The sequence below is a fragment of the Stenella coeruleoalba genome, assembly GCF_951394435.1.
Source record: "Stenella coeruleoalba genome assembly, chromosome: 7".
Classification (NCBI taxonomy): Eukaryota; Metazoa; Chordata; class Mammalia; order Artiodactyla; family Delphinidae; genus Stenella; species Stenella coeruleoalba.
Window position 1 is genome coordinate 70003065 of NC_137153.1, and position 18163 is coordinate 70021227.

Here is an 18163-nt window from a genome sequence, read left to right on the forward strand (position 1 = left end):
TCTCCTTCCAGATTCCGGAGTGCTGTTGCCTTGGTACCCCTGAGGAGGGGGTGGGAGATGAAGAATGTTTTCCTCTATCTTTTCCTGCATCAACTTTAGCAGCAATTAAATTTTTATTGACTGAAAACCTAAAATAGTAATTATTGTGGAGACTACAGAAAGTAAATCTAGTATGTGAAAACAGGTGTCACCAGAAGAGTGAAACCAACAAAGAACAATGCAGAATGGAAGGGTTTAGTGGCAGGCATCTGCAGAAAGAGTCCAGTCTGAGAGAGAATCTCCAAGTAGACATTTGGGGCGTGTGGGTGTGGCAGGAGAGGGAGAGGGACAATCTGGCGTTTTGGTACATTTTGGGTTTGAAGCAAGTATCGTTGATCAAGTTCTTTTGAAGCTTGGTTGAAATAACCCCGGAGCACTGTCCAACTAGATTTGATTTTGTATTTATCAAGTGACCTCTGCTTATTAATTCAGATTCTAAGAACCTGAGAAAGGGAGGTATGGAAGATTGGTGCTAAAATAGCTGTAATGATTTCCTTTCCTATATCATGTATGTGACTTTGTGACTCACCCCATTAATAGGTAGAGACTATTTCTTCACCCCTTGAACCTAGGCTGGCTTTATGACTTGTTTCGGCTGGTAAAATTTGATGGAAGTGATGGTGTGCCAGTTCTAAGCTTAGGTCTCATGAGGTCTTGAATACTCCTCCGTATCTCTGAACCTTGCACAGCCATCACGGGAACACGCCCAGGCCAACTTGCCCAGTGATGAGAAACAAGGCCCATTCACTCATATTGCAATGGCTGATTGCCACATAACACTAGACATGTGTGTGAGGCCATCTTAGATCAGCCGCCTATGGCCCAGCCACCAGCTCACCACAAGTGCCTGTGTGAGACCAGGAGAGATCAGCTGAGCCTGGCCCAGAACGGCGCTGCTGGATTTAGATGTGTGAGAAAAAACAAATGCTTGTTGTTTTACGTCTCTAAGTTTTGACATGGTTGTTATACAGCGGTAGCTAGCTGGTACAAGAGGGTTCCCTGATATTAGTATTATAACTAATAAAAAATTTTGTCCACTATTTTAAATTTAAAAAATAGAAACAAAAATATTATAAGTGAAAAGAAACCTCACACCTTTGGCATTCTGTTTTGTGTTTTAGGATCTTATAAGTCAGTGAGCAGGAAAGTCCCTGAGAACCTGAGTAGCTTTGAATATGTGGACAAAATTGAATTTCTGGACTTGCAAAATGGAAGATCAGACCCTAGACGAGTGGCTTTCAAAACACTCCCACCTGAGATTCTCAGCATGAGTGTGGGGAGACAGCCCTATTTCTCTCTTGGGAATAAAATCTCTAAAAGTTAACAGTTACCATTTCCGCATCTCAGCCTAGTTGACATGACAGAGGGTTGTTTTCTCTTAGAGTATCTTTAATTACTCCTAATTAATTTGCTTTGCACCCACTACTGTAAATTCTGTAAGTTCCTTTCTTAGAGCAGTGTTTCCTACTCTTGGTTTATATTTCACCACCTCTCCTTGGGGAAACGAGAGGGGAATGTTCACAAAAATACCTGTCACAGGGAAGCTGGAAAAGCCCCACTTTTAATTGGGTTCTACAGTGGTTTCTGTGACCACTTCTGACCCCCTGACATTTTTCCTTCTGTGAGTTTCATCATCAGTTTTACTGTGAAGAATTTGGTTGGGCTTAATGTTTGCAACAAGAGGGAGATGCATCGCTAGACCTGGCCCCTCTCTCCCATGAGTCACTGGCGTCTGTTACGCCATGGCCAGCTCTCATTAGTGCCACTACTGCTGGGCTGGCAGATCTTTTGAAAGCAGGAATGGAGGGCTCTGGGATTCACTAATGACTACTGGGGAGATGCAAGAGGAGGGTTACTGTCTTAGGGAGGTCATTGTGAAAATGCACCAGTCCGTATCTTACAAGAAATGAAAGGTGATTTCTTTCCTTTCAGAACTGCTAAAGGAATTCTTAGGCTATCCATACAAGAAAATAAGCAGAATTTAGGATTGAGTTTATAAAATATCTAGGAATGTTGGCAGTATTTTTGGGAAATTAAATTTTCCACGCTCTTTCCCCTTTTCAGAAATTAAAGAGTTAGAGCTTTATGGTACAATGATTTTGAGATGGGACTAGACAGCTTGGATTTGAGGCACACTTGGCTTCCTGTCTCTGCCATGTGAACCATATGTGGCAAGTTACTTAGGCTTTCTGAGTCCTCAGTTCTCATCTATAAAGTGAGAATGGTATAAATATGTCACGAGGATTAAATAATTTAAACGTGTGTAATTCCTAGCATGCCTGGAGCATAAAGACTTGATAAATGCAGTTCTTTTATTTTTCCCTCTTTTCACCTTTTCTGGCTTTTAGTTCTGTTGTCGCTTGCTTGCTTGCCTGTATATGGGTCCAGAAATTTAAAAGTACAAAGGTGTCATCATAAAAAGGTCCATTGTTGCTTCAAAAAAATGTTCTTCCTGGTTATTTTCCTGTTTGCCTTGTTAAAAAAAAAAAAAAAAAAACACATCACTTTTTTCGCCCCCCCCTTTTTTTAATCATATGTGCTATTTGCTACTTATTATTGTTTCCATGACGTTAGTAAATTCTCACCCCCTCCCCTAATAGTTAAAAAATAGACCAGTATTAACTTCCTGTGGATTCAACATGAATCACTTCCTTCTAAAAAAGATTGTCAAATAGGCTTACTTCTTTATTCTAGGTAGCCAGTTTCCAAGAGAAGCAAAACTCTAGATTATAACCCATCTTGCATGTTTATGCATCTATTGGGAGATATTTCATAATAACTATGCCAGTCCTTCATAATGTTTGGAATAAAATGGTCAAAGAGTATACCATGAAAACAGTCAAGAAAGCATTTAAAATGGAGAAAAGGGAACTCATTTTGACTGGTCATTTGTTACATGCTCATCCCTATGCTGGGGTATTCCAAACTGTTGCTTTTACCAAAACCCTGCCAGTAAGTTTTTTATTTTATTTTATTTTATTTTTTATCGAGGTATAGTTGATTTACAGTATTATATTAGTTTCAGGTATACAACGTAGTGATTCAAAATTTTTATAGATTATACTCTATTTATAGTTATTGTAAGATGTTGACTATATTCCCTGTGCTATATATCCTTGTAGCTTATTTAATTTATACATAGTTTGTACCTCTTAATCCCGTACCCCTGTATTGCCCCTCCCCCACTCTCTGCAGTGGTAACCACCAGTTCTCTATATCTGTGAGTCTATTCCTTTTTTGTTATATTCACTAGTTCATTTTATTTTTTAGATTCCACATATAAGTGATAACACACAATGTTTGTCTTTCTCTGTCTGACTTTTTTCACTAAGCATAATACCATCTCGGTCCATCCCTGTTGTTGCAAATGACAAAATTTATTCGTCTTTATGGCTGAGTAGTATTCCATTGTTTTTATATATACTGCATCTTCTTTATCCATTCATCTGTTGATGGATACTTAGATAGCTTCCATATCTTGGCTATTGTAAATAATGGTGCTATGAACATTGGGGTGCATGTATCTTTTCAAATTAGTGTTTTCATTTTCTTCAGATATATATCCAGGAGTGGAATTGCTGTATCATATGGCGACTCTGTTTTTAGTTTTTTGTGGAACCTCCATGTTGTTTTCCACAGTGGCTGCACCAATTTACATTCCCACCAACAGTTCACTAGGGTTCCCTTTTCTCCACATCCTCACCAGTATTTGTTATTTGTGGTTTTCTGTATGTCTTCTTTGGAAAAATGTCTATTCAGCTCTTCTGCCCATTTTGTAATCAGGTTGTTTTTTGATATGGAGTTGTATGAGCTGTTTATATATTTTGGATACTAACCCCTCATTGGTCATATCATTTGCAAATATTTTCTCCCATTCAGTAATCTGTCTTTTTGCTTTGTTGATGGTTTCCTTTGCTGTGCAAAAGCTTTTTAATTAGGTCCCATTTGTTTATTTTTGCTTTTGTTTCGTTTGCCTTAGGAGACAGATAAAAAAAAATACTGCTAATATTTATGTCAAAGAGTGTTCTGCCTATGTTTTCTTCTAGGAGTTTTATGGTTTCGGGTCTTATGTTTAGGGCTTTAATCCATTTTGAGTTTATTTTTATTCATGACGTCAGAAAATGTTCTAATTTCCTTTACACATAACTGTCCAGTTTTCCCAGCACCATTTATTGAAGAGACCATCTTTTCTCCATTGTATATTCTTGCATCTTTTGTTGTGGATTAATTGACCATAAGTGCGTGGGCTTGTTTGTTTGTTTCTGGGCTCTCTATTCTGTTCCTTTGATATATGTGTCTGTTTTTATGCCAGTACCATACTGTTTTGATTACTATAACTTTGTAGTATAGTCTGAAGTCGGGGATGGGATTTCTCCAGCTCTGTTCTTTCTCAAGATTGTTCCGGATATTAGGGGTCTTTTATGTTTCCATGCAAATTTTAAAATTATTTGTTCTAGTTCTATGGCAGCTTAGGGAAAATGGGAAAGGGTTGAAATAAGTGAAGCACAGGGGATTATTTAAGAGAGTGAAACTATTCTGTATGATAACTGTAATGGTGGGCACATGATATTATGCATTTGTCAGAAACCCATAGAACTTTATAGAATAGTGAACCTTAATGTATGCAAATTTAAAAAATCATTTAGTATGTTGGGTATGCCAGGATGAAATGCAGAATTGTGATAAAACAATATAACTGTGCTACAAATGTGTTAAACAACCTCACTGAAGGCTGTGGAGAAAAAAAGGTGCTGACCTAAGTAATCTCAGAAATGAGTGGAGTCTGTAAGACTAAAGACAAAATGAACTGTATGTAAGCACTCTACCCTCGTTGATAATGCTATGTCCCAGGGGTGTACAGATTAATGATTTTAATGCCACTGTACATGCATACTGAAACTCAACAATTAAGTAAATGCATGCACAATGGTGGGAGCCAAGTTTGGTTGGAGGTTACAGATAAGTAAAAGGAGGAGGCTGGAATCATCCATGCGATAACAGATTAGAGTTGGAGACATCAATATGGACTCATGTTAGCTTAATATAGACACAGATGGTTATATATAGAAATACTTATAGATATGTGTATATACATGGGTTAGCGTACATACATTTGTACTTCCTTGTTCTGTCACCTGAGAGGACCTAGAGGCAATGACACCCCAGTAGCAACGAGCATACCTAGCCCCCAGATCTTGGTTTCTAATATTATTCTCCAACAAAAGGAACCGGAACTTGGATAAATGGCTGATTTTAGGACTAGGGTAGAAAATAAACAAGATGAGCCTGGAGCATCTTACAGCGCCGAAAAGAAAGTGCTCAGTAAAACAACAACGCAGTGATGGGGATGTGTCAGAGGGACACAGCTACCTGAAAGAGCTCCCAATGGCCAAGGCTGGAAATGGTAAGCAGCAAAATAAATGAAGTAGTGTAGGGTTGAAACCCAAAGTAGAAACTAAATGAGTCCATACGGATATGAATCAATTATTGAATAAATACATGGAGGAAAATAGACAAATTTTCTGTACCAAAGAATTCTAAACATTTTATTTAGATCCTATACCCTCAGGGAGGTGGAATAGAATTCCCCATGTCTTAAGTTGGAGTTGAACATAGTGACTTATTTCAAAAGAGTACAGTATGAGAAAGGGGAGCAAAGAGCAACTTTATACCAGAGAAACCTGATAACACTCTCTCAGCCGAATGAGGATCAGCGTCCGTAGTGATGTCATATTGAGAATGGCTCTACCTCTGTGGTCTTCTTCCCCAAGCATGTAACCCCAGTCCAGTCATGAGGAAAACAGCTGACAAATCCCAATCGAGGGACGTTCTACAAAATATCTGACCAGTACTCCTCAAAACCATCAAGGGCATCAAAAACAAGGGAAATCAGTGAAACTGTGACAACCAAGAAGAGCCTAAGGAGACACGACAACTAAATGTAAATCCTAGATGGGATCCTGGAATACAAAAAGGAAATTAGGAAAAAACTGAGGGAATATGAAGAAAGTGTGGACTTTAGTTAATAATAATAATGTGTCAATATTGGCTCCTTAATTGTAACAAATACACCATACTAATGCAGGATGTTAATAACTGGGGAAACTGATGTGTGGAATATGGGAAATGGCTATACTATGTTAGCAATCTTCCATAAATCTGAAGCTGTTCTAAAATAAAACATTTACATAAAAGAATCTGCAATGCCGAGTGCTACCCTGAGAGTCTGATTTAACTTGCCTGGTCTGTAGCCTGACCCTTGGGACTTTAAAAAGCTGCCCAGGTGATTCTAATATGTCGCCAGCAAGTCACTGCTCTAAGGGAAGTGAGGGCTCTTACAACCAGCTGCACTTCTTTTTTCCTTTCTACTTATAATAAATGCTCTGACCTTGTCCCTAGTAAAATAGCAGTGTGACGTAATGATTTCGGCTGTTTGAATAAAGCAGTTCTTTAAATGTACAGCCAGCAGTATGGAACTTAGTGATATTTCCCATTAAATAAAAGAATCTTGTCCAAGAAGCTCAAAATACCATCAGCTGTTTAGGTAAACAGGGTAGGCTAGACTATGCTGAACGTATCATTGGTTTAAATCTGTACCTAGTGGCAATGCCTTTCATTTCTCTCTGCAGTGCTGTGCCACATGCCATGTGTACATGGAGGTAAAAGATCTGCTAAGTTTTAGGTGCAAAGGTTTGGCTTTGATTAGACAGGAGGCTTATTTTCTGGTGTTTGATTGTGACAAATGAGGTAAAAGCATCGCGTGCTGGCAAACACAGCTTGAATGTTCAGGGACTTACAACTGACCTGAGCCATCAATGTTTCTCGTGCAGGGAACCTGGCAGCAGGGGTTCCTGGGGATCATATCTGGCCCTGGCGATGATTGGCTCCACCAGTCAGTGAGGAAGGGGTCCTACTGACCACAGCCCCCCAACCAGCTTCAGTGAAAAGACGGAGACTGAGGTGATGGAGCCCTGGTTCCTCATGCACAGACAATTATGGTACTTAATTTGGAACTGGTGAGTGTGTGTGTTGGGACTTACTCTGTTTACTAAAGACCCTAACAGGCCAGGAAATTGCTTCATGTACATTAAGGGATGCAAAAAAAGATGTATTTTTCCCATCATTTCTCTTCCTCAGAAATAGTCATTAATAGGAATTCCTACTTTTTTTAAACCTATAACACTATTAACAAACCAGAAAACATTTGTTGATTGAGTCTTACACTATTCTAGGCACTGGGGGAGATATTTAAAAAGTTAAAAAATAATGTTGGCTTTTTATTCATGCATCCAAGCAGTGCTTAATTGAGTGTGTGTCACATACAGGCATCTGCTGGGTACTAGAGATTTTAAAGAGTAAACAAAAGACTAAGATGGGTCTGCTTTATTAAGAAACCCATAGTCCAAGAACTTACTGTCTAGATCAGTGGCTCTCAACCAGGCGTGATTTTGTGTCCCCCAGTGAATATTTGGCAATGTCTGCAGAAATATTTTGTTGGCACTACTGGGAGAGTTGGGGGGATGCTACTGGCATCTAATGGGTAGGCCAGGGATGCTGCTAAACATCTTCCAATGCACAGGACGGTCCCCATAACTGAATTATAGGGCCCAAAATGTCCCTGTGCCGAGGTTGAGAAACCCTGCAGACCCACTGGGCCCTTCACTGGAAAGAGAACACACCCTCCAGGTGTGAATTAACAAAGCCCTAAAGCCACCTTCTGCCCTCCCTTTACCAGGTGAGGTTGGAACAGGGGAGGGTCCCTAGCTGAGGGGAGAGTAAATGTCACTGCCCTGCCATTCAGAGGGGTTATGGTGGCCCTGCTCAGAGGAAGGTCAGCTATTCTGCCATCAGGTCCCAGCAGTTCCAACAGTAACAGCCCAGGCCAAAAGGCACGTCAGGTTAAATCAGGCTGCATCAGAGAGATGACCTGAGCTTGCTTTTTATTGAGAGCAGCCAAGTTTCTATAGTCAACCCTGGAAATGCACAAATGCTTTTGAATAATATTGCTAAAGGCCGAGGACACTCTTACAATTTACACATAACATTTGTACCTAAGTTGAAACTACTGTCAAATTTTTGGGTCATCTTACTTATGCGTATGTATTAACTCTAAGTTTAAATATGAAAAGTGGCCTTAGAACCATGCCGTTCCATATAGTCACTAGCCACATGCGGCTATTTAAATTTACATTAGATGAAATTAAATAATATTTAAAATTCACTCCTCAGTCACACGATTCACATTTAAAGTGTTCACGAGCCACATGTGCCTATTGGCTGTTGAATCGGACAGTGCAGATGTAGTACATTTCTGGCATCACAGAAAGTTCTATCGATAGCGCTGTCTTACAAGCCATTTCCAAGGATCCTCACCAGTATTAGTTATTGCTTTTTTTTTTTTTTTTTTAAAGGCTTGTTTTCTAGCAGCTGAGGCATCAGGGCAAATGCTTTGCAATATCTCATTATCACTGTCTGTTAGAAAGACACAGACGTGTTCTGCTGGGGGGGGACCATCTCTTGTTAGACATGGCGTTTTGTGAGGGTTTATGTAATGGATGTTGAGTAATGTATCAGATGATTGAAAATGATTTTCCAGAAGGTATAACAATGTAAAATTCAAGTAGATAACCTTTATCAGGCATTTCCGATCTAAGTCAAGTGTGTATTGTTAAATATTAATTCCATTAAGGTGTGTCAGCAGGGAATTAAGATATGTGACCCAAGTATATTTCTTTCTAGTAATTGAGTGTAATAGGGAACTAGTGTTTAGTGGATCTCAACCGGGGATGGGGCAGGATGAAGGGAGGAGGGGGAGGGTCGAAATGACCTAGGGAGCTCTTTCTTGCGAAATTCATAGGGTGCCACCACGTAAGGTTTCTCAGGATGGTGAGGTGGGTGGTGGGTAAGGAGGGTCTTGCACATGTATATTTTGAAAAAGTTCCCCACGTAACTCCAGTCTAACCAATCCAGTGTATCGTTTAGAGATATGAAAAGGAAAATTTTGTGTCTCTTCCACTGTGTGATGGGGTGATAGTGGGGTAGGTCGGTGTGACTTAAAAAAGACACCTGGTCCCCACCTCCAGATGTGATTCTGTACACTTCGGTGGGCCCAGATATCCACTCAGTTCTCTCTCATTGTCTTTCTTTCCAGCGACCTCTGGCCATGCCCGTCTTCCCTTCCCCGTAGGTCATTTAGAATGATCAACTGGGTTTAGAACAACTGCCTTAGGCATTTCTTTCCACGATCAGGTGTGTCTAGCGAGCTTTTGCAAGTGATCACAATCTGTTCTTGGACGCCTTTTCTGATCAGTGCCTGAAACGATGCTGTTCATCAAAGGAGGTGTCCCGTGCACAGAGGATGCACTGGCCAGAGAGGACACTCAGCTGAGGAAATTCAGGAGCCCCTTTCCCCAGAAAGATGGGTCATGGGTGTGTGAACAGCCTAAAAATATTCTCCAAAGGGACCTGATCAAGCCTTTGGATAACTGTTTAGGTTGAGGCTTCAGATTTTGGTCATAGGGCTTGGCTCATTTTGTTAATATTAGGAGGCTGTTGCTGTAGAGAAGCCTCACGACAGTCCAGTCCCATTGACAGCTAGGTCTACTGATGGATGGAAAACTTCACTGCTCTTCCCCAACCCTCATTTTTTTTTTTTTTTTGATAGATAAGAAGTGATTTATTAAATAGGACGCTTGTGAGGCTTACAAGCAGGCGGGCGAGAGGGTGCTGCCCTGAGAACTTGATGGGCTACATAAAGTAGAATTTCATACTGTATTTTCAAGGCATATCAGCCTGGAATGGATTTGTTTGTTTTTCAGTTTTGTGGGGTTTTGGGTGTTTTTTTTTTCCTGTTAATGGATTTAGAATATCTCTACTATGTTCTGTATTTTCTTCATCCCTGGTTTCAGATATTTTCCTGGTAGAGATCCAGTTTTCCCTGACATGTAAAATGCTGGTTACCTTGGGATTTTAAAAGTATAAGGTGGGATTCGTCTCATTGGGAAACTATCCAAAACATAATAAAGTCCATTTGGTGGCATGTTGTACAATATATTATATAAGCAAAAATAGCGTACCTCCTCTAGCAAATGTCCAGCCCTAGCTTCCTACTTCTGTTTAGGACTACAGAATCTGTTTTTAGTGAAGGTGACAAGAAGGGATACAACTCTGAGGAGACTGGGGCAGGTTGTATATCAGTAGTTTAGGTTCCTTCTCTAAAAAATCTGTGTGACTGTTTCTCCTTTGAGTCTCTCTTTGCTTTGGGTATCAGAGGTGTTGAAATGTCCTAGGATTCTGCAAGCCAGTTAGGGTTTGTCTTCTCTAGATAATCTGACTAGAGGGGAAGGAGCAGCTTAAAGCCATGTATAGTTTTGGCTTAAAAAATTTAACCGTCTTTCAAAAGGAAAGAAGGAAAGGAGAAGGAACTTTAGAGTGACCCACTGGAGACTGTATCATTCATTAACAAATACAGAGTGTCTGTTATGTGCCAGACACTGTGATACAACGTGCTGGTGTGGCATGATAAAAAGATATGTTTGGTCTTTGTCCTGGCTCCTGGCACCTAAAATCCTTGGAATTTCCGGTGATAGGAGTGTCTTTTGTATTCTAATGAGGTGACTATAGATGGGGTACTTAGAAAGCTTCAGGGTGGGGGCTGGTCCCCAGAGGAGCCAACCATGTGACTAGAGGAGTAGAACTTCAGTCCCACCTCTAACCTCTGGGAAAGAGAGAGGGACTGGAGATCGAGTTCAAGCAGTAATGGCCAAAGATTTAGTAAATTTAGAAGCTTCCAGGTTGGTGAACACGTTGATGTGCTGGGAGGGTGTGCCCTTGAAAAGAGTGTGGAAGCTCTGTGCCCTACTTACTCCTGTACCTTGCCCTATGCATCTCTTCCATTTGGCTGTTCCTGAGTTGTACTCTTGATAATAAAACTGTAAGAGAAAGTAGAGAGCTTCCCTGAGCTGTGAGTTGTTCTAGCAAATTACTGAACCTGAGTAGGGGTTGTGGGTACCTCCAGATTTATAGTCGGCTGGGCAGAAGTGAAGGTCGTCTGGGGACCCCATTTGCAGCTGGTGTCTGAAGTGGGACTGAGCCCTTACCTTCTGGGGTCTGTGCTAACTCTGGGTAGTTAATGTCACATTGAATTAAATTATTGGGCACCCAGTCGGTGTCAGAGAATTGGAAAGTTAGTGTTGGAATGACACAGCTGGGGATAAAATGGTGAACAAGAGCAGACATTTTCTGCTCTTACAAAATTTACAAATATTTCTATGAGTTTGTTGGGTTACGTAGCACTCTGCTGGATGTCACCCAGTTGCCCCTGCAGATCTACTCACCCTGGTCTTCACAGGCTGACTCTTATGGACCACGTCAGTGGGCACCCCGTTCTGTCTCTGGTTGAATTTGATCAGTGGAGAGCCCTGGCAGAACACTGAAGGGAGGGGGGTGAGTGAGGTCAGAGTACTTATCCTCCTTACTCCGTCCTTGTGGGGACACCTTGGCAAGGTCCCTAGATGGAACACCACTACTCTTTTCAAGGCAGTCTTCTCTTTATGGCTTTCTTTTTCCAGGTTCTGCCAACCCCTTCTCCTTGTCTCCTTGTACCTAGGGTTGGTAACAGTAGCTGAGCTCCCAACCCCAGATTATTGCCCACAATTCCTTGTGGTTTTATTTCAACCTGCGTACACCTTTGTAAAAGGTTCCTTGGTAAATAAGCCTTTGAATGATCTAATTAGAGTATTCCATCTTATGGGGACCCTGACTAATATAAGCACTGTCCATTTAAATGTGGGATTGATGCTTGCCAAGTATGTTGATTTTTGTTTTGATATAGTTGATGCTACTATATTAATGTAATATAGCCAGCTGCTTCTTAAGAAGGTCACCCTATCATTGCTTCTTAGTGATGGTAAAATCATATCATAGGGCTTCCCTGGTGGCGCAGTGGTTGAGAGTCGGCCTGCCGATGCAGGGGACGCGGATTCGTGCCCCGGTCCGGGAAGATCCCACATGCTGTGCAGCGGCTGGGCCCGTGGGCCGTGGCCGCTGAGCCTGCGTGTCCGGAGCCTGTGCTCCGCAACGGGAGAGGCCACAGCAGTGAGAGGTCCGCGTACCAAAAAAAAAAAGAAAGAAAAGAAAAAAAAATTTTTTAAATCATATCATAGACTAGAATGCTTATCTTCATATTTCCTTTGGCAGGAGAGTATACATTCAGTGAGTTAAAGAGAAGGGGAACTAGCACATCAGTTCTGTTTTATAGCATTTAGAATTGCGATTTCAGTTGCCAAAATGTTCTTCTTACCAATTATGATTCTGGCATTAATACTATATTCCAGGCTTTGAAGGTTCATTAATAGCCTGGGATTTATACCAAGATGATATTACTGATGTGAGGTCAATAAAGGTTGCACAAAGTCATTGTTATTAACTGGCTTATTGGTGAGATGGAACAGGATAGTAGCACCCAGTTCAATAGTTCTGCCTGAAACATATATTCTTTCATGATAAACACTAGAAAGAAAGAGAGGAAGAGGGGAAGAGAACACCCAGAAATGAGTTGTGAAGAGAGCACAGAATGTGTGCTTTTATTGTTGACAGAGGTTCTGCCATGGGGAATGGTGTCATGAAACCTACATTTGTTATTGTTCTTTCCATCTGAACACCCCCCCCAGCACCTCCTTGGAATCTGTTATAAGCCAGTTTTTTCAAATGATGAATTTCCTGTAGAAAGGGATGAACTTATCCGTTTGTAGCCTTTCATCAGAGTTACTTTGACCCTCCTTTCTTCCTTCTTTTGCTTCCCAAAGTCATTACTGAAATATAAATTTGGATGGCCAGACAGGATTATCAAAGATGGTGTCAGGTTGTCTGTAATCCATTGTTCTGTAGACAAGAGGGAAAGCTTTTCTCAGAAGATGGTACATGTTTATATCTCAGAAGAACTAGTGAGAGGCTGTATTCATCCTTAACCACTAACCACTAGAGATAAAAGCAATTTCAAAGGTCATCTGCCCCCTAATGCTATAGGTGAGGAAACTGAGACCCAGAGATATTAGAAGATGTAGCCAAGAACACAGCTGTATTAGTTTGCCAGGGCTCTGTAACAAAGTACCGCTGACTGAGTGGCTAAAACAACAGAAATTTATTGTCTCCCAGTTCTGGAGGCTAGAAGTCCAAAACCAAGGTGTTGGCAGGGTTGGTTCCTTCTGAGGCCTGTGAGGGAAGGACCTGTTCCAGGCCTTATCTCTCCTTGGCTTATCAATGGCCATCTTCTCCCTGTGTCTGTTCTCATCATATTCCCACTTAGGTGTGTCTGTGTCCAAGTTTCCTCTTCTTAGAAGTCCACTAGTCATATTGGATTAGGGCTTACCCTCATGACCTCCTTTTAACTTGATTACCTCCATAAAGACCCTGTCTCCAAGAGAAAGTTGCATTTTAAGGTGCTGGGGGTTAGGACTCCAACATATGAACTGGGTGGAGGGACACAATTCAACTCAGAACAATAGCTGTCTAAAGGCTTGACTAGAATTTTGGTCTTCTGATGCCCTTGTTAGGTTTTTTCCCCTACTACACCATGTGCCTTTTAATGTTCTTGTTCCCTTGGACACACAGAAGACCATTTTCTTTTTCACAGAGGTAGGATACAGGGATGTGATTAGAACCTCATATTTCACTGCCGAGGGGATTGGGGAACTAAGATCCCACCAGCTGCGCAGTGCAGCCAAAAAATGACCATAGTCTTTAAAAATCACAACAGATTACATAGTCACCGTCTTTAATTTATTAATAAGTATTTTGAAATAATGGGTTTTGGTTCCTATCCCTCTGGTTTCATTTTCTAGATGGTGTGAACAGGTGTCGTTTCTGTGGTCTAGAGTGCTCATTTTGAAGGAGGGAAACCTGATGATCAGAGAAATAACGTGATCAGCCCAAGAACACACGTGCACTCTCCGCTAGACTAACGTGCTTTTCACCCAGGACAGCAGCTGCGATGTAGAACTTGGGAGCAGTGGACTAGGTGGCATTTCTTACGATCTGCTGACATCCACTAGGGGTACTCATAAAATGGCACAGGGCCTACTTAACCAACTCATACACTGTGTCTCTTGGTACTTAAAAGAGGTAGTAGTTTCTAGGATTTCCCCTCTGTGCCCCTTCCCCTAGCAGTTTCCCAAAGCTTATCTCTTGCATCACCAGCCTTTCAACATACACCAAGGGAGAAATTTCAGTGGTTAAAGAAATTTGAAAGATGCCACACACTGCATCCCTCTTGCAGCTACTCATCATGCATTCTGGAATACAGAAGGCTTTGCAGTGTCTTTCAAGAAGAAGCACTGAACTTCCTTTAATCAGGTGTATCCAAAGTCATCTGATTAGGGAACCATTTGTCCATGTAAACCTGTAATTTGCAAGCAACACATTTTGAGAAATCCTGTCTAAAACTTGCGTAAGTTGAAGAGATATATACATTGGGAAAGAATGTAGAATAAATGTATAGGAAATAGAGCAAGAGACCTGCAGAGATCTCTCTCTAGATACTTGTGTGACAATTCTTAGAATCTCCACCAAATATTCCTTATGGCTGATTAGCAGGGGCGGAATACTAAGCTGGACTGGCCAGACTTTTCACTCTTTAGGATCTTTCTTTTTTTTTTTTTTTTTTTTTTTTGCGGTACACGGGCCTCTCACTGCTGTGGCACAGGCTCCGGACGCGCAGGCTCAGTGGCCATGGCTCACGGGCCCAGCCGCTCCGCGGCATGTGGGATCTTCCCAGACCGGGGCACGAACCCGTGTCCCCCGCATCGGCAGGCGGACTCTCAACCACTACGCCACCAGGGAAGCCCCATTAGGATCTTTCTTAATTGTGAGGGTGTAGGTGACTGTTTTTTGTGTATATGTATGTGAGCGAAAGGGGGAGAGAGGGAGAGCGTGTGTGTATGTCCCGGAGAATCAGATGGCTTGAAAAAGAAAAAAAAGTACTGGGCTCACAATCAGAAGGCCCGATATGTTTCGGCCTTTGTCATGGATGTGAGATGTGACATCTCCTCCACTAGTGAGTATGGTGTTATTGCACAAACCCCATCCCTCTGTCACAAGGCAGGCCTTTAGTACCCAGCGGGCCTCCCTGTACACTGGGGATCTCAGCAAATACTGTCTGAAGGTGAAGAGGGGGAGGTTGTCAGGCTGATGACGTAACGTCTCAGCGTTTGGGTCACCGCAGGGGGAGCAGAGTGTTTGGTCCAAAGGGCTGTCATTCCTGAGGGAGATAGGAATGGGTTGTCTAACACCCTACAGCAACCATGCAGCGCAGCCTGATGGGCCATGCAGGATGCTGGTAGTTAGATGCTCCTGTAACGAAGACCCTCTGGTTTTGAATAACAGACACTATCTTTGGGCCAGCTTAAGAAAAAAAAGAAAATATATTGGGTAGATATTTCAGCATCTGATGGAATTTAAACACTTGGAATAGCCAAAGCTTCAGAAACTTCAGAAGCATGATGGCTCAAGGCATCTGCTTTTCACTCTCAGTTTATGTGAGCCTCAGCTCTAATTTTGGGTGAAACGTCCGCTCTAGGCCATTTAGTTATGATATATCGGTTTGTTCGGCAGAGTGTGGCAACACCTTGATCTCATGGAAAATGGGTCTTTTTCTCCAGCCCCAGGGGATGCAGTGTGACACTATAAACCAGTCACCGTGATCTCATTGCCCTGTGTCAGGAACTGGTCTAGGGGTGGCCTTGTGACCCAGTACTAAGGTAGGAGATGTAAATAGAAGGGGGCTGGATATAGATTCTGGAAAAGCTTTTATTTTCCCAATAAGAAGGAACAACAAATTCACAAGGCACGGCTCTTTCTCCCTTTGCTTTTCCCTTCTCTGGAGTTCAGACGTGATGCCTGGTGGTGCCACAGTCATCTTGTGACTGTGATGTGACAAGCACCAGATGAAAGTTGTGTGCTAGGAGCAGGGATTCTAAAGGAGGGAGAGGCAAGATGTCTTTACAGCAGGGCTGCCACACTGACACCGGGCCCAACGCCTCCCGATTTGTTCTTGAGAAAAATGATAACCCCTTCGTTGAAATTACAGTGCACTACAATAGGTTGTTGTTATTGTTGTTACTTTGCAACCAAAATCATTCCTAAAATATAGATGTCGGGAGCCAATCCCTATGGGTCAGAGAGTGATTCTCAGATCTTTAATGGGGGAGAGGACAGAGGATGGCTCATGAAATGGGGAGAGGTGTCTATGAAAGCTCCCCTGGAGCCGTGAATTCTTACCACTGCTACACAGCATGGAGAGGGGAGCCCTCTTTGGGCTGGTCCACACCTGTCCTAGATGGAATTAACTCATTAACTAATGCATTCATTTTGCTAATTTTTTATTGATCCCTTATTATCTGCTAGATATTTTTCTAGGTGTTGAGAGCAGGTTGGAGAAGACACAGGAGACGTTGGTTCTCATTAACGTTTTACAGGGGAAATAGACAATAAACCAGAGAAATAAATGAACAGAACCATTCCAGATAATGAGAAGTGCTATATGAAATATAAAATGGAGTGTTGTGATAGAGAGTTTGGGAGGGTGTGTGCATAGAAGGCTTAAGGAAGCGATACTGGAAATAAAACTTGAATTGCAGAAAGGAGCCAGCTGTGTGAGACCCGGGGGCCAGGCTTTTCAGAAGGGAACAGCCAGTGCAGAGGCCCTTAGGCAGGGATGAGCACGGCCTGCTAGAGGCACAGACTGAATTATTAATGGGCGTCCAGTGCATGGTGATTCGGGAGGCCACCCGTGCTCATCTCATTGTGACCGCACTGGCCACTCAGCTTGCGGGCGTTATGATGGATCTCCAGGCTGCTGACAGGGCTCCATGCTGCATAGGTGACTGTTCCTATCATCTGCTTCGGGCTGGGATGGGATGGCTGGGGGAGGGTCCATGTAACAGACTGTGATCAGAGCGACTGATCATGCCCTTTCCCTTTGAGAATGGACCCATCGTTCTCAGCCACAGCACGTAGGCTCCCCAGGGGGCTGGCTTCCCCTGGAATGGGTCAACCCTATTCTGGAGGGGCTGGGAAAGCATTCACCTGGCACACAGCTGCTTCAGGACCACACTCCAGTCACTCCTTCAAGTTACATTTGCCACATTTGACGTGTCTGCCTGTGGAAGGACATGGCTCTGGCTCCCAGCCTGCTATGCCTGGTCATACCCAACATCGTTTTCAAGTGATACTTATCAGTGAAGCAGTCACATGAGATCATAGGGCTAGAAGCTCCCTCAAAGGTCGTCGTGTCCTGCATTCCTCATGTGTCTGGCATTACCCAGAACAAAAGTGCTGGAATGCCACCACCCCCATTTCTAGCAGGTTCCCTGCTAAACCAGATACCCACCTGGTTCCGGTGCAGAATCCAGTTCTCTTTAACACATAGACTTGGGGGCAATGAATCATATCTTGGAGCTGTTAGATTTTCCCATGGGTCCTGTGTGATTGGTGGGACCCTAGGCATGTGTTCACCTTAAGAGGGCAAGGTGGTCCGCAAGGAGCCAAACTACCATTTAAAAACTCTGGTTCACTTCTCCTAGTTCTGGGATGAAACAAATCACACAGTATCAAAGTTGGAAGAGACTTCAGTGATTAGTATCCCTCCTCTTATAGATGGGGAAAGAAAAGGGAAAATGACTTAACCCAGGTTAATATTAATTCTACAATAGAAGGCTTTTGGGCATTCACATGAGTCTTTCATACATGTTTACAGCATTTTGTTGTTTCCCTTTGACTTGTGGAATAAAGGGAAAACAAGTTCCTGGGTCAACAGTGTGAATGCGTACAATCACAGTTCTCTGTGCCTCTGTTGGATTCGACTCTCACTACCTATGTAGCAGGAATTCTTTTTCTCATTTCACACATGAGGAAGGTGAGGAAAATGAATCCATGTAGTTAGTTAAGTGGCAATCTCAAGCTTAAGACTTCTGACTTTTATCTGATATCATTTCCAAGTCCATCTCCATTTTCATTCTCTGGGGGTTGAGGGGCATAACAGAAATTAGCCATAACTTAGGTAGGGTAGAATACACAGGAGCCCTGAAGCTAATGTTCTAGGTTGCTACGAGCCCTAAGGAAAGGATTC

General features: G+C 42.4%; 1 long non-coding RNA gene across 4 annotated transcripts in view; it reads left to right on the forward strand.

Moving 5' to 3' along the window:
* The window catches only part of LOC307188547, a 114189-nt gene that overhangs the window by 82011 nt on the left and 14015 nt on the right, over nt 1-18163 (forward strand). For 3 of the 4 annotated variants that reach the window (XR_013828983.1, XR_013828984.1, XR_013828985.1), the window contains one exon: nt 6870-7055. This is a non-coding gene — a long non-coding RNA (uncharacterized lncRNA). The remainder of the gene's footprint in view (nt 1-6869; nt 7056-18163) is intronic. The other variant, XR_013828986.1, reaches the window with a different exon arrangement.